Source organism: Pleurodeles waltl, chromosome 4_2 (genome assembly GCF_031143425.1).
Source record: "Pleurodeles waltl isolate 20211129_DDA chromosome 4_2, aPleWal1.hap1.20221129, whole genome shotgun sequence".
Lineage (NCBI taxonomy): Eukaryota > Metazoa > Chordata > Amphibia > Caudata > Salamandridae > Pleurodeles > Pleurodeles waltl.
In genome coordinates, this window is record NC_090443.1 from 238,819,748 (window position 1) to 238,833,784 (window position 14,037).

Consider the following 14,037-nt stretch of genomic DNA (forward strand, 5'->3'; position numbering starts at 1 on the left):
GATAGTGAACACCCACTAAAGCATAATGTAGGACCTCATTATGAGTTTGGCAGTCGGATGACCAGACCACTATGTTGCCGGTGTTTCAGACCACCTTTTAATGAGTTATCAACATAAAGTAATGGAGCACTTCATAAACTATATCACAGAGTTAAAAAGGAATATTTCAGAGTGATTAATTAAGTGTAAGTATTGGATCAGAAAAAACACAATCATGTAATTAAGAAAGATCATCATGTTTCTTGGAACCCAATTATACATTTGGTATCATCAGTGAAGTGAACAATGATTTGTTATCATGATATAAATGGAGATTATAGTTTTTTAACCCATGTTCCTGGTCGAAGTTGCAGCTTCAGCCGACATGTTTCATCCCAAAAATGAGACCTCTTTGGGGCTGATAACAGAAAAGCAAGACGGTGTGTCTTCAAACACTAATGTTCATAAGCTAAGAGAATTATTTTGTCATAAGCTTTGTTTGTTTACATATAATGTGATAATCTTATCAATATACCAACATTTACAGAATTAAGATTTATAATCCAAAAAGTGCATACCGTTTAATTGCAAGAATCACCCTTGGTGGATGAAATTTTTTTTTAGGTATCATAGGCCCATAAGTAAAATTATATACAGCACCGAAAAAAAGTGTTATAATGTGTGCCAGTAGTAAGTCAGGGTAGGAATCAAAAGTACTGACTTTCTACATAGTACCACAAATCAAAAGTAATCATATTTAATTGTGACTTAAAAGTCGTTCACCCAAGTGGAAAGTGTAATTTGAAAATAGAAATCTGTTTTAAAGGTATCGCAAAAAGTTTTGAAGTGAAAGAGTAAAGAACTTGGACATTACCAAAAGCCAGTATACAAATGTGTATCTCAGGAAATAAGCGAAATATGTATCCTGTTAGTCCGTGTAATGACATGTGTAAATAAGAACAAATCAAAAATGAATAAGTATGTATTATTGCTGTGGAATCCTGTATTTAATTTAGATATTAGACAAAAGGCGCTAACCTTTCACTAAAACCCAAAAATATGGGTCACAACCACTTCTGTCTGAGAAGGTTGGAAAGATTTTCTTGTTGACTCGAAAGGCCCGCTTTATTTTCTTTTAATCCATTTCAAATGTGTAAATTGTCAGTAAAGAGCCTCAGTTAATTCTGTTCTATCGAGAGTCTTGGTGTGCTTCGTAGCACGTATTACTGTAAAAAACATATAAAAAGTAACATTTGTTCTGCACTGTAACGAAAAATTTGAACCAAAAACTAAATATGACAATTGTATTGTTCGAAAAAAATTGTATACATAAATAAGTCAAGGTAAAATAGAATGAAATAGTAATAAATTCAATATTCATAGGTATGGAGGTTAGTGACTAGCGAATGTCTAATCCAATGTTGGTTTGTTTTGTTATTAACATACTAGGTGAACAAGCCACTTACCATACATGAGATACTAACGGAAGTATTTCAAATGTCTATACAAGATGGGAGCAACGGTAAAACGGCCTGTATCAAGCTGGACCTCAAAAAGAATTGTCATAATATATTTGAGGTATATCATTTAACGAAGTCCAACATCTCCATACTAGAAAAAACAAATGAATAATTATAAATAGAACTTACGCGTAGAGCCGGCATGTTCCTCGGCCGGTATAAGGTGCCTGATAAGTATAAATTTACCAGATGCGTGCATTGTACAATGTTAAAAATGTCTTGGTTACGCTACTAGCATGAGTTACGTGTGTCATACGTCATCAGATTCTATGAAGAAAAAAACCTTAAAGGACCTTGGCTAACGTAACAGTGTCACACGTCACCAAGGTCCTAAGCAACAACCGGATTTATAATACGAAAGAATATGAGTAATCTGTCAGTACGCTAACCTGTCGCACCTAAACTTGAATAAATGGTTCCAATCAGCTAGTACATCTCTCCGTCCATAACATATAAAAAAATCATAGTTTTGTTTGAGTGACCGAACGCTGGTATCGATCTCAGTGGTGTCACAAAGATAACAATTGGCTAAAAAAAATTACCTGATATGAAAGACCAGTGATCAATGTAGTGAAAAGAATAAAAATTGGGAACAATAATGGGAATAATAAAAATGAAAATTAGGAAAGGCTTGGAAACAGAGAATAACTGATCCCAAAGGTGCGTCAATGGAAAAAGAATGGATTCAATGAGATGTAGCAAGGTAAAACATTACATCATTGATTAAAAAGTATCCTACACATCTTAGACATCTATATGTGAAATTCAATCGACTTATTCCTAAAATATTCATAAAGTCAATGATTGTCATAACAAAATTTGTACATATAACGCATGAGTAATAATATGCATATAAATAAGGTTTGGAAGTAAGTTGGTAATTTAGATTTAAAAGAATATTATTTGAAACGTTTGTTTACAGAAAATAGTGAAATTCACTATCTTGATTGATATCTGGGTCCAAAGCCAGTAACTTTGTAATCCAACGAGCTTAATTTTTCTTCAAGTCCATTAAAAGATTCCCTCCTTACATGACTTCTTCCCAAAAATGTGATATTGGGCAACTCAGACCCTGTGTGTTTATCATTCATGTGTCTAACTAAGGGAGAGGTTTTGTCATTGTTACGTAATGATCCCATATGTTCTTGAATACATTCCTTGAGTGACTGAGTTGTGCTGCCAACATAGATTGCCCCACCTTCACCTAGGAGAACATATAGTGAGACCCCTCCCGCACCCTCCCCCTCCCTCTCATGTCCCCACACATATACACACCTGCACGTGCACCAATATACACACATGCACATACACATAACCACCACCACCCATGCATGCACCCATACATACCCACACTTCGCAACACACACCAACATACATTGTCAGACACATGCATTCACAACACCCAGCACTCACAATCACTCATTCACGAATGCATTCAACGCGACTCACACCCGCATGCATGCATTCTAAAACATACACCCCCCCCCCACATACACACTACACCCTCCACCCCCTCTCCGGTCAGAGAACCCGACTTACCTGCTTACAGGGGGTCTTCCGGCTGGAGACAGTCCGCAGCGCTGCTGTCAGCAGCAGTGTCCTCCAGCAAAACACTGGCAGGCTGTATCATTGAACATGATACGGTCGGCAGTGTTTTGCTGGCGTGACGGTGCTACTGTCAGCAGCGCCGCCTTACCGCTGTCTGTCCCATGACCATTGGTGGTGTTGCGCGAGCATTCTGGCGGAATACCATCGGCGGTCATGATACGCGTAGACAGCTGGTAGCCACGGCGGTGGCATGTTTGCGGCCGTCACCGTGGCAGTGATGAGGGCCTATGTGTTGTCACAAAGCTGAAGTGTTCTGAGGATACATAGCGAGGGTCCGGCCTATTGGTTCTAAATTCCCCAGAGAAGTTTATAAAATGTGTATGGCACCTACTGGTGTCTACAGACCACCATAACCACCCACCTGGACGTGAAAATGACGTGTTATATGTTCCCTTCTGGACCCATTCATGAGCTGATCTTCAGATGCATTTATACAGTTTTGCCATTTGTTTAATTTTGTTTTACGTTTACGTTTTACGTACAATGTTCGTTGCTCTGATCGCCCACCTCTCTCACTCCATTTTTCCGGTGAGTCCTGAAAGGAACGAGATTTGCCAGTATCAGTATATAGTTAAATGTCAGGAGTTTTAATATGATCCCTATTTTGTCTCTGTATGCCGAAATTCTCCCCTTTCTTTTTTAGGTGTTTGTTGTTTTTTATCCCAGCGTTTTTTTGGATCCCTCAGGTGCTTGCTTGGAAGTATCCTTATTGGATCTACCTTGTAGTTGTGTTTAGTTGGTCTGGCTCCCAGACTATCTTGACCAATACTAGAGTAAATTTCAGCGATAATCTTTGGCAGCTCGCAAGAACGTCATAGAGCCGCATGCACACTGTTAGTGCTACTGCTTCCCCTTTAAGGTTATTTAATATGATTGAAGACACCGTGGCAAAATTACCCATCAATTGCATGCCCAAATCTATGGCCTTGGTGGCCCCGTATTCATCTTGAATTTGTTTCAACTTGTTGGCAAGTTTTGGTATACCGTGTGCGGTAGTATAGAGTGTGGCAAATACCATGCCCCAAGTATTGCAGTTTTAAATTGTGGGAACCATCACGAATGGCAAGCACATTGTCAGAATTCGATGTTTATCCTGAGATTCCATATGGGGAAAAACTGCTTCCAGTGCATTTATTTTTTGAGCTATCCAAAATGGAACTTCCTCCCACTTGGCGGGTACTTTACCCATGATCAAATGTACAGTAGCAGGATTAATGCCTGGCGTTGCTGCGTGTGGTTGTGCTGGAGTAGCACTTGCTGGGTTTGTATTCAATGTTTGCATAACAAATTGTACTAACAGTCTATATATTGTTTTAAGCTCTATATATAAGTGGCGCACCTCAGCTATTGCCAAGGTTGCTGCGTCAGGATGTGGTGTATTTGTGGCCAAAAAAGGCAAGGTCAGGCCATCATTACTCAAAGGACCTAACCTAATAGGGAAAATTGTATGGGATAGGGCGCCATCAAGTCACTTATTATGGTCTTGTTAAGATAAAGGTATCTCTAAATATGCATAAGCTCTGTATTGTGCAGGTATAGTGCAGGGGTGTAGTGATGAAATGTTTGTGTGTTCCCACTTGCTGCTGTAAAGATGACCCAAGGATAAAAATGTTCTGTTCTTTAGACTGCTTGAGCCTCAACAGTAAATGTAATTGGACCCCCTTGTTCAGAGATAAGGAAACCAACTGGGAATTGTCCTCTTAAGGTTTAAGCTTGAACAATCTACAGCTCAAGATCATGCCTACCTACCTAACTGAGGAGGAAATTCTCAATACCACGGACATCTCCGTATATAGTATTGAGGTGTCTTCAGCCTTTAGTGAGACAGTGATACTTAGGAGGATCCGAATATTAGTGCGTGACCAAACGTTGGTGGCGCCATGTCACGTAGATTCTCATTATGCTAATGAGGCTACTTGATTTGGGCAGTACGATCACATGGATTGTGGGTACTGAGTACAATTCCACACCAGGTGACACCTGTCGGCCTAATCGGGCAGAGATGATTGTGGCAACCAGGCACATGGCAAGATAGACCCTTTCTATCAGTTACCAAAAGGCAAAGACAACAGAGGCAGAATTAAGTGCACTAAGCATTTATTGAAATAACTGCATCTTAGGTAAAAGCCTAAGTATTGCAATAACTTGGATGACAAAACACAATAAAAACAAGCATGTGACTAGAAGTGTAAAACACAAAAGCAGTCCTACCATACTGTCAGAAGGGGAATGGATCTCTAATCCTCCTGCCTACGCTAAGTATGAGCACTGCATAGTAAGCCTAATCTGCCAGGAAGATGGAGCTATGGTAGATGATTGTCAACAAAGTCAACGCAATGGGAAACCATCCACACACACTGGAGGACATCAGGGAGAGATGGAACGACCTGCGTGGGAAGGTTAAGTCCATGGCATCCAGGAATACACCGACTGGGATGAGAAGGTCCTGCCTATCCTGCACCCGGAGGGCCTCATTTGACTCCCTGGAGGACTGGACTCGGATAAGTCAACTACAATAACATAACAATCATCACACCTGTAATGCATGTATCACCCCATCTCCTCACTAGCAAAAGGACCCCATCCCCTACCTAGTTCAGAACAGCCACACACCCACAGCCAAATCCCCTGCATGCCCACAATCCCCCAAACAAATCACCATCCAGCCCCCTGTGCACAGTCACCTACCCCTGCATGGAATCCCAGTGGCAATACACACCCAAAATGCACCTCCGCCCCCTCAGAAAATGCACCTAAATGTACACGAAGGGGCCTTGCATGCTACTACATGGGAATTTAGCCATCAATTAGTGCTGACCAGTGCTACAATCAACAAAAAAGTACAGGCAGCACCACCCATGCCCCCCGGACGGAGACGTCAAGGAGTGCCAGTCTCCACCTGAAGACCTGAAGACAGAGGCCCCACTCAGGAAAGTGCAGAGGGATGTCTGGGCACAGATCAAACCCCTGGCCAATCCCATACCCCTGGACAGTCAATCTCCAGAAGCCCGATCCAGCACACCACTCAGCCACCAAAATCATCTCTGGCCAAACAACCCCACACAAATGTCACTAAGCCACAGACTGGCTGCCCACATGTACAGAAGCCAGAGTCTTCACCCACCAATAGGCAGGATGATGAAGGGCCAACTGCAAGTGGGACTGCCAGACCCGTGCAGGGGACACTGACACAGAGGGCTTGGGCCAATCGGAGGGCATCAGTGGCCCAGGGGGCTGGCCAAAAGATGGATGCAGCAGCCCAGGAGGTGATATCTGAGGTCCTCGGAGCATACCACCATCCTCAGTAAAGGATGGGCCAGATCCTGGCCACCTTGGAGCAGAATCAGAGGCTGCAGATAACACACCACCAGGTGTCCATGGAGCAATGGAAACAGCTCAATGCCACCATGGACTCCATTGCAGGGTGCTGCAGAGCAGGACCACAGCCAGCCTGAGCCTTCCACCCACCTGGAGGCCCCTACCATTAGCCAGTACTCTGCCCTTCCACCTACATATGCAGTATCCACTGGATTGGTGGCAGTGCCAGAGGACTCACAGGACATCAGCACCCCTACCCATGCATCCCAGCTGCTCCTTTGCAATCATGCCCTCAGACCCAGATATCCCTCTGAAACACTAGCCAAGGTCAAGCCCAGCGCCAGGAAGTGACTCTACTCTGAACTGTCTCTCTTATGTGCCACTGAGCTACCTCATTGACATGCACTGCCATCTCACCATCTTCCAATGGCCCCATGGACGATACCCCTGTGCAACCAACAGCTGATCACATGTAACTGAGTATGCTGTTCACAATGTGCCACTCCCTTTCACTGTCCCAACACTCATGTGTATTTTGACATTGAATAAATACACCTGTGCACTCAAAATATATGCCCTTAATCAATAGGAGAGATCAATTGGGAATGTGAATGCATTAGCCAGTTAGCATCATAATGCCACTCTTATTGCAGGAGGGGATCCAGAACATTGTGGTGTCTGAAGTATGTCACTCTGTACATACCATTGCATGCACTGGCATCTGCCACATCAGTCATGATTTTGCATTGTCACTGACAAATGACACCACAGTACTTATTACATGAGCCAGACTGAAACAATGCAGTGAAGACATGAGCATCATAGAACAGTACCTGAGAGTCACTGGAAGTATAGCCAGATTAGCTGGGTCCTAGAGTTGATATCTTCCCTCTCTTCTTCCTCACCATCACTCTTATCCCTCCTCTGAGGTTACAGGGTTCGTTGGACAGCACCCTCCTCTTCCTGGGATAGCTTTCCTCACAGCCAAGTTGTGCAGCGTGCAGAAGGCCACCACTATCTTACACACCTTTTCAGGGATATAGCATAGGGATCCTCCAGAGAGATGGATGCAACAACATCTTGCTTTCAGGAGTCCTATAATGCGCTCTATCACCCTCCTAGTATGACCATGGGCTCATTATAATTCCTCTTTGCATCTGTCCTGGGATTCCTCACAGGTGTCAGGAGCCATTGCATGTTGCGGTAGCCAAAATCACCTGCAAGCGTGGGAGAAGCAAGATTTGAACACACACATCTTACTTGCATACAGCCTGCCTGTCAGCTATGTAACTGATCCACTGTCATACACACTCCCCTATGAGCCAAGCTCTGTCCCCCTGTAGTTGTCCGATCATGGGTGGCACACTGCTGTTTCTCAGGACAAATGAATCATGGACTGATCCTGGGAACCTTTTATTGACCTGTGAAATTTATTGATCAGCAGTACACACCAATTGGACATTCATGGAGTGATAGTTCTTGAGATTCCTATATACCTGTTCATTCACTCTTGGGGGTATGAGGGCTATGTGGGTTTCATCAATAGCACCTATCACCTGGGGGATATTAGCAAAAGCGTAGAATCCAGAATTTATGGTGGTGAGATCAGCCCTTTAGGGAAACTGGACCTAAGTTTGCAACTGTAGATTGAATGCATCTAGGAAATTGGACAGGATGTGGCTGAACATTGGCTGAGAAACCCCTGCAGCCATGCCCATTGTTACCTGAAATAAGCCTATGGCCAAAGAATGGAGCACATAGAGCACCTGCACAGTTGTAGGAATGGCATGCTGATTCAGATTGGCTGGCTTCAGAACAGGATCCATTATGCCACAGAGGTCAAGGATTGTAGCTCGATTAAGTCGGTAGGTAATGATGAAGTGATGTTCCTCTATGGTGGCCAGATCTACCATGGGTGATGAAGGAACACATTTTGAGTTTCAACATATACTTGCACCACATGGTGTCACTATACTTTTCTACAATGCGACACATAGGAAATGCACACAAACAGAAAGAATGAGGTGCACCGTCTGGCTAATGTGTGCTGAGGTTTCTCATTCATAATGGCATCACAGTGTAGACACACTTCCAACCATGAGTACATGCGGGGATCAAAGAATCATGTCAGTAATTGAAAAAGGAGAGAGAGAATGGGGCCATGGATGAGGCCCCCGGCCAGGCTATGGAGACGTGGTGAAAGCAAAATGGCAGCCTCCTAGCATCCAGGTATTGTAGTGTGGAAGTTACTTAATTCAGTGCCGTTAGTCATCATGACGGTAGGCGGTGTTAACCGCTGTGCACTTGAGCATTGGATTACATGGCTGTCAATCATGATCGCCAGCGCAGTGCACACCGCTGCGGTATCTGCCACCATTTTGACAGACCCTTGACACTTGACTCCTGCATTATGCGAAGGGTAGAACTCCACTGCATGTGCTGCTGTGTCTTGACTCGGTGCCCTGAGATGGCGCATGTGACAGGGGAATGGGCCCAGCCTTCACCGCAGAGGAGATTGAGAAGCTGGTGGAAGTGATCCTACCCTTGTATGGAAATTCTATGGGCGACCAGAGGAGCAGGTGAGTTGCTATCTGTCCTCCTTAGATGTGTGTGATTGTGGTGGATGCCTGTATGCATTTTTGTTTGCCGTTTGTCTGGCAGTTTCTGCTTGTTATTTGTTCATTTGCAAGTCTCCCCGGCCATGTTAGTATGAATGGGCATGGCATTTGTGTATGGGGCACCCACACTGACGTCTGTTTCTTTACTCTGTGTGTTCCATGCAAGTCAGCACCCATCAGAAGAGGGGCCTGTGTCAAGCCATCACCAAGGAACTGTGGACCCTGGGGGTCTACAGACCGCAGAGCACCCACTGCAGGAAGTGGTGGGAGGACATGAGGCGCTGGGCCAGGAAGACTGGAGAGGCCCAGCTGGGGAAGGCCTCCCAAGGAGGAAGGGGTGCCCATCAGACCCTGACACCCCTAATGGCCCTCATTCTGACAGTGGCCTATCCGGATTTGGATGGGTGCTTGAAGGCAGCACAGCAGCGACAAGGGGGTAAGTGCCAACACCGTTGTGATGCCACTATGATGGGTGTAGTTGGGTGGTAAGGGATGCATGCATTGTAGTGCCAGGCACGTCGGCCTATATTTTCTTTTTTTAGGCCGCATTTGCATCATTTTGTGATGCAAAAACAGCACAAACTTACAAAATACAATGATATTTTGTAAGTTTGCGCCACTTTTGCATCAAAAAGTTACACAAATGAGGCGCAAAAAAACTATAAATATGGGCCTTAGACAGGTGTGCCCCTGCAGTCCTGCCCCCATGCACACCCTTGGGATAGTGTCATAGCTAGTTTTGGCAGGGTCTGTAGGCATGTGAGGGTTCCCATTTTTGTAATATGGTATTCATTGTGGCCTCATGAACTTGTAGATGTATTGGTTTGGCAAAGTCTCTCAAGGGTTCACTTCACAAAACGTATCAAAGTTGTGTTTCAGGATGGTAATGTTGTATATTCTGGGGTCATGCCTCCTAGTCAGGAGCACATTCATAATTGTGTTGTGTCTGATGAGGATTAGTGACTGAGCTGGGTGGTAGTGTCTGTGTCCCAAAATGTACCTACTTCCAGCATTTGACATACTTTTTTTCTTGTTTTGTTTCCCCACCCATGTGCTCTTGTGTCCCTATGTACATTAGCATCATCTGGCGAGGGAGCTGAGGCACCGGCGAGTGGGGATGCAGCAGCCCACGGTTCCACAGAGGCAGAGTCGACCGATGCCAAGGGGACCTATGAGTTGGAGGGCGAGGAGAGTATCAAGAGGGAGGCAAGTGCCACTGGATGTAGTGACTCTGATACCTCCTCCGATAGCAGCTCTGTGGTGGTGGTAGACCGTACTGGGCCCACCCATTCTTTGTCATGTTCCGCCACCCACATATCATCACTGCCCTCCCAGTTGCTCCCCACCGAGTTGCCCGTGCCAGCTCACCCAGGAGGGTGGGTGTCTCCTTCGCCCCAGGCACCTCATCCCCTGCCCCAGTCAGCTCTGCTGCCCACACGGAGGAGGCTATTGAGCTCCTGAGGACCATCTCCGTAGGGCAGACAACCATTGTGAATGCCATCCAGGGGCTAGCATCCCAGATGCAGCAGTGCAATGCATACCTAGAAGGCATTCACTGTGCCATGTCTGGCCTACAGAGATCTTTTCAGGCTCTAGCCTCCTCTATGACGGCAGCCAGTGTCCCTGGTCTTTCCGTCCCCCCTCCCACCACCTCTACCTCTTCCAGCACCCCACTCCCTTTACCCATCCCAAGCACACATACAGACAGCCATGCACACAGATCAACACACAAGAAGCACACTGAAAAACACAAGCACCACATTTCTCACCACAGGCATGCACACACCCAAAATACAAAGGCACACACAACAACATCCACCTCCCCCACTGTGTCAGCCTTCCCCTCCTCACTGTCTGTCACGTCACCATGCACACCCACATGCACTGCACCCTCAGCCACTGCTGCTGCCCCCATTTTTGCACTCACCACAACAGCTAACATCCAGTCATGCACCCCAGACACCACTGCTGCACTCACCACAACTACATTCACAGACACTTGAAGCACACTCAGCAGACCTGCAGACACCCACACAACATCCATCTACACTGGCAGCCTGTCTTCTCCCACTGTGTCCATCCCCTCCTAAAACACTCAAACGTTCACACATATCCACCATCCATAATCATACTAAACAGGCACCTGCATCCACGTCCAGCAAACCTACACCTCGTATGACCACTCCCTTAACCTCCACTCCCAGACCTGGCTCCAGATCCCCTCCAACTGTACCTAAGAAGCTTTTTCTCTCCTGTGTTGACCTGTTTGAATTGACTGGCCCACCCCATCTTGTCCCTAAACATTCCCATGCCCTTTCCGAGTCCACTCCTTATTCATCTAAGTCTGCCCCTTTCCTCCCATCTCCATTCGCATGCCCCTTCCCCAGGGGTGAAGAAACCCCGTGTTGCCCCAGGTCCCTCTGCCATCCCTCAGTCCAGTCCCACTCCCCCTCCTTCTAAGTGCAAGCCCAAACCCCTCCACCTCCTAAACCCAAGCTTAAGACCCCCCTTTCCAGACCTGAGTCCCCACCCGCCACCCCCTGCCCCTGTTCCCTGAGGTACCTGGCTGCCCCATTGATTCCCCTTCCCAGTGGAGTTTCCTTTACACACGTAGGGTTCAAGTTTGGGCTATATTTGCCCTTCAGGATCTTTAAAGTAGACTGGCCAATAGCATTATTTGAAAATTCCGGTTATTTTTTGCAATTAAATTTGAGTACCCAGCAGTGCTGTTGGCACAATACTGAGCCGCTGTGCAGCGTTTCAATGTGAGGGTTTGGTGTGCACAGGTGTTTGCATTGGTGCAGGTATTTGTTGGCCTGTGTCTGGTAAGTACATCTTGTTATAGTATGTGTGGCTTGGGATGGTGGGTGAAGTTGAAAGTGCATTGCATGTGTAACTGTGCACTTTCTTCCGACGTGTACTAGGCTGCAGTACCTACCGTCATCGTCTTCATTGTTGGTCAAGGTCCTGGAGGAATATGGCAGGGAGAAGCACTGGCATTATTTACAACTCTCGCTCCATGTCTCCGTCGGCATGTTCATTGTACCTCCGGTGAGTGTTTCCCTTTATATTCCTCGTTTCCAACTCACTTTGCTTGGTAGCGGTTCCCGCCCGGGTACTGATGGCGTTGTGGTGTTTAATTATTTGGTGGGTGGGCAGGGCCCTTCTGCCGGCCTGAGGGCGGCCTCCTTCGTTGCCTGCGGGACTACAAAAATGGTGGTGTTTGGATGGACAGCTCCTTGTTTCTCATTGGATTCATTATTTGGCGGTCGGGAACGCCAGTCGGTTGGCAGTAGTTACCGCCAGCCCCGGCGGTGCGGTGTTTCCCGCCAAGTTCATAATGCACACCTTAGAATCATGACAGGTCCCTTTCTCCCACAGCTCTGTTATCACCTTCACACAAGTCAAATTCATCCTATACGAGCTTTTTGCGTAAATGACAGTCCCACAGTGCAGCCAGTATGTTGATTCCAGGAGGCCATGCTATGTGACTCAGTAGCTTGGTCACATAGCAGAAACTGTACAATGAAGGCCTTTGTATGTTGGATGTCATCACTGTATGATAGACACATGTGTTCAAAGGACTGTTATATTATACAGGTAGATAGCACAGAACCCACCCACTGAAGTGGCATGAGTCTGCATTTGTTATTCCACATGTCTAGTCATGGACAAGCAAGACACTTTCTGTACCCATCATGCAAGTCCCTTGATTGTTACTCAAGTGCAGTGGTGAAGTTTAAACTATGACAGTTGCCTGTATGGGAAGTATGAGGGGGTCAATCCCACAGAGTGTGAACGTGTTGGTACAATCAGGCCTAAGGAGTTTACCTTTCAGAAGCCACATAGGTGTGTAGTGTTTCATTGTGGCTCACATCACAATACAGAATGCTGGAGCAGGGGCTACCTGATGTCAGTAATCTTACTTAGTCTGTAGAAGCAAATGCATGTCTGTTGTCATGTCCCTGTACTTATGGACTTGTGTGTTTCACACTGGTATAGTTTTAACAAATTTAAAACATTTATCTTGATGTTTCTGACATGAATGTGACTCAACCATTTGTGACAAAAATTGTGATTTTAATCTCTTAATTTGTCTTTAGCATCCATGCAGGTCAACGCCCATCTGAAAAAGGAGTTATGAAGAGCCTTCGCCAAGAAGGTGTGGACCCTACCCTGGGGGACCACAGCCGGTGGAGAGCCCACTGTCAGAAGGGCTGGGAGGACCCGAGACGCTGGGCCAGGAAGATCACTGAGGTTCAGCTGGGGATGTCCTCCCAATGTGCGTGGGGTGCCCATTAGACCATGACCCCCACTAGTGGACTGCATTCTAGCAATGGCCTACCCAGACCTTGATGAGCATTTCAGGACATCACAGCAGACACAAGGGAGTGAATACAGGGCATATTTCTGCCTGTCACATTGCCACGTGAATGTGTCAGCTCCCCCTGATGATTAGGGATGAGCCATGTGTAACAGAGTAGATGAGTGATTGTTTGTGTAGACATGTCATGTGTTGCATACTGATGTGCCTTGCATATTGGCCCAGGGACCTAGGACACAAATGTGTACAATCTACAAATAAAATTGCTCTCCGGGGACAACATGTGGCTGTTTACAGTGATCAATCAAGTACTGTTTGTTGTTGTATCGGACATAAATTCTATGCAACAGACCTCTACTCCTCAGTGTTACAGGCCAAAAGAAAGTTAGTGATGGATCACTGTCCTCAGCCATGTGTCTGGTAAAATGACTATATGGGCCTCTGCCACCTAGACCCTACTTGTCTTGAGCTTTTGAGGGGTGCTGGTGCCTTACTACTGTTTGAAATGTGAAGGTGGCCATCATACATGTGACAGTGCATACATTGTATTTGGGTGCAGCTATAGATCAATACTTTTCCCTTGATAGGTGAGGAATGCCCATTGACATGATTTACGTGCCATCACTGTTGTCAGCATTCCTAGTGCCTACATATCAGCATGTGTCCCTTT